At 33.5% G+C, this 3,551-nt stretch overlaps 1 protein-coding gene across 3 annotated transcripts in view; it reads right to left on the reverse strand.

The window, feature by feature from the left end:
* Positions 1 to 2,354: 2,354 nt before the first annotated feature.
* Positions 2,355 to 3,551, reverse strand: part of LOC144450670 (acetylcholine receptor subunit alpha-like) — a 20,504-nt gene continuing 19,307 nt past the window's right edge. For all 3 annotated transcript variants that reach the window (XM_078141320.1, XM_078141321.1, XM_078141319.1), the window contains exon 8: positions 2,355 to 3,551. This exon is cut by the window's right edge and continues 858 nt beyond it. The gene's annotated coding sequence lies outside the window, so the exon portion shown is untranslated.

Raw genomic sequence — 3,551 nt, forward strand, 5'->3', positions numbered from 1 at the left:
CTTAGTTCATACCAAATAAGCCTTGAGTTTAAAAAGAATTGTTTTATATATACAGAATTCATTCCCGCGCTTCGCTAACTCGCTGATAATATTTCCATTAAACTTAATTCATACCAATATTTCCATTAAACTTAATTCATACCAAATAATCATTGAGTTTAAAAAGAATTGTCATTTTATCTATAGTTGCATACTCAACAATAGGACCAGTAAATCAACATTTCGTTGTGGCTTCCTTTATTATCATATGAAAGATACATTTTGTGTGTCATGACTGATTTCTAACATAACAGTTTTCCCTCAAATGGTTATCGCTAAGTAAAAATTGCACACGTAAAATCTGACTGTCCAATTATGTTTGGGGGAAATTTATACGGGGAAATTGAATGAACATTTATAGATATAAGTAATAGGAAAAATTGAATATGGATATATCTGTATAAATGTTGTAGCATTGAATAATCATGGAATGACCAGTTCATGTGTAATAGATTTCTCGGTTCCAATGTATTCAATAAACAGTTATAACTTACCCTGAGCCAGTAATAACGAAATGCACAGACTCTGTACCAAAAACAATATTCGGAACATCGTCGCAGATAACGTTTCCTTCTGAATTTCTTGTAAGGAGTTGATAGAACCGTCAACCCAGCAATTAGATAAACACCGTGTGTATAAACAATGGCTTTTAGATTATGTACATAGATGATACACATACTTTCTCAGAATGGTCACGTGCATATAATATTAATATTAATTAATGAATCACTTGGGTTATTTGCATGTGTAGTTCTACTGTTGATTAATTACTAAATGTACTTCATTAGAATTACACTTTGCGGCTTAATTAGGCTTTAACTTAATAACACTAATTACAATATCACACTCACTCCAGCATCCTTGTTTTTCAGAGTCTATGTAATGTATTCAACATTAATATTAAATGTTTGAAGAGTTGTGTAATGGTGTTAATGGTCAGGTATGCATACATACATACATACATACATACATACATACATACATACATACATACATACATACATACATACATACATACATACATACATACATACATACATACAGACAGACAGACAGACAGACAGACAGACAGACAGACAGACAGACAGACAGACAGACAGACAGACAGGCACACACACACACATACATGCATACTTACATACATACATACATACATACATACATACATACATACATACATACATACATACACATATACATGCACATACATACATACATACATACATACATACATACATACATACATACATACATACATACATACATACATACATACATACATACATACATACATACATACATACATACATACATACATACATACATACATACATACATACATACATACATACATACATACATACATACATACATACATGGAGTCATGATGGGTGAATGGTTGGCGTGAATCTACAGGTTGCAGGTTCGAGCCCTGTCGCTGCCTGCTGTTTGTTTCTGAGTGGCTAAAGTCCTTGGGCAAGATTTGAACCACGACTGTGCTTCAGTCAACCCAGCTGTATAATTGGGGACCTGGTAGGATGTAGGTTGCAATGTGAAGGCTTTAATCCTATGCGCTGAAATGGCTGCAATGGATTTGAGGAAGACTAAAGGGCCGTTGTGCCGTTCTGATCTGAGCCAGGGGTAATAATTGTAAAGCACTTTGAGCACGGTGTGGGAAAGCGCTATATAAGAAACCAACATTATTATTATTATACATACAGACAGACAGACAGACAGACAGACAGACAGACACACATACATACACACATACATGCACATACATACATACATACATGCATTCATACATACATACATACATACATACAACATACATGCACACACACATACAGACAGACATACACATACATACATACATACATACATACATACATACATACATACATGTACACACACACACACATACATACATACATACATACATACATACATACATACATACATACATACATACATACATACATACATACATACATACATGCACACACACATACATACATACATACATACATACATACATACATACACACACACATACATACATACATACATACACACACACACACATACATACATACATACATACATACATACATACATACATACATACACACACACATACATACATACATACATACATACATACCTAAATACATACATACATACATACATACATACATACATACATACATACATACATACATACACACACATACATACATACATACATACATACATACATACATACATACATACATACATACATACATACATACATACCCCATGTACATGTCATATTCAATTAATATGTATTTTATTAAAGCTTTATACAAACTGATGTAAAACACGTTATTCTTACGTCATCCTCAGATTATACAATTAAATAAATTAATTCTGTATAGGTAAAACTGTAGCCCTATACATCTCGTGAAATAAAGCATTGTCAACGCATACATTTGTATGTACTCGTAAATCAAGAATTAAATAAAGTGTTATATAAACGTTGTGTGTGGTAGTACTCTGTTAGTTGTAAATGCATATCAAAGGTTATAGTCGTTCTGTATAGTCGTGAATATATAATTTAGATCTAAATATGTTATCACAATGTAATATGAATTGGTACAATGAAAGTAATTCTAATAGTGACAACGGAATTTAGCATAATACGTCTACAAACAATAAATGACTCTGTTTCGCTTTCTTCAAATAGACATCAGCATTGTTGTTCTATAAAGACGCTATTTAAAATGAGTTAAAATGACGTGCCCTGTAATTTGCACCGTGGCGTTGTCTGAAGCCGGAGGTGATCACTTTGTGATGTCGTCATCATAGACAGCGCCCTCTGTCATACAGTGAACAAGATTGCCAGTTTGAATATGTAGTGGTTAAAATGTTCACCTCGGTTATTTGATATAAAAGGGGTCCGTTTAAACAAGATTTTGACAATTTGTGTCGCTACTTGCGATAACTTAAAAATTTAAGCTTAATTGCTGGAAGTTCCATAAAAATAAACATTCGTGGGGCACTAACATTTGCAAGTTCTTATCCACTATTGCATACAGTGTAAATTAGTTTCGTTTTATAAAAATGAAACAAGTAACATTCAAATATGTCCTGTGACATGTTCGTCAATATGAATACTTATTACGTCGAACAAAATAGAATTAATGAAGTTTGATAAACATTTTAGTTTCTTTCACGTTTTGATAAAGCTTCCATTCCATGCCACACAACCTAACCCACCCCACCCCCATCCTCATTCCCCACCCCTCCTTCCCAAACTTGCGCATATCCCTATCACTTTTCATCCTCAATTGGTAAATTCTGCGCAGGCGCAACATTAAACATCACTGTAATACTGTAATACTGTTGTATTAGGAGAACGATCGATCGTCAAACCCAAACTGAAATATCGTCAGGAACATGCCAATATTCAATTTGAAAAGACGATAAAGACTAATGGCTAAATTCACGATTACGCATGCGTAATCGAT

This window comes from Glandiceps talaboti, chromosome 20 (assembly GCF_964340395.1).
Source record: "Glandiceps talaboti chromosome 20, keGlaTala1.1, whole genome shotgun sequence".
In the NCBI taxonomy this organism is placed as follows: domain Eukaryota; kingdom Metazoa; phylum Hemichordata; class Enteropneusta; family Spengelidae; genus Glandiceps; species Glandiceps talaboti.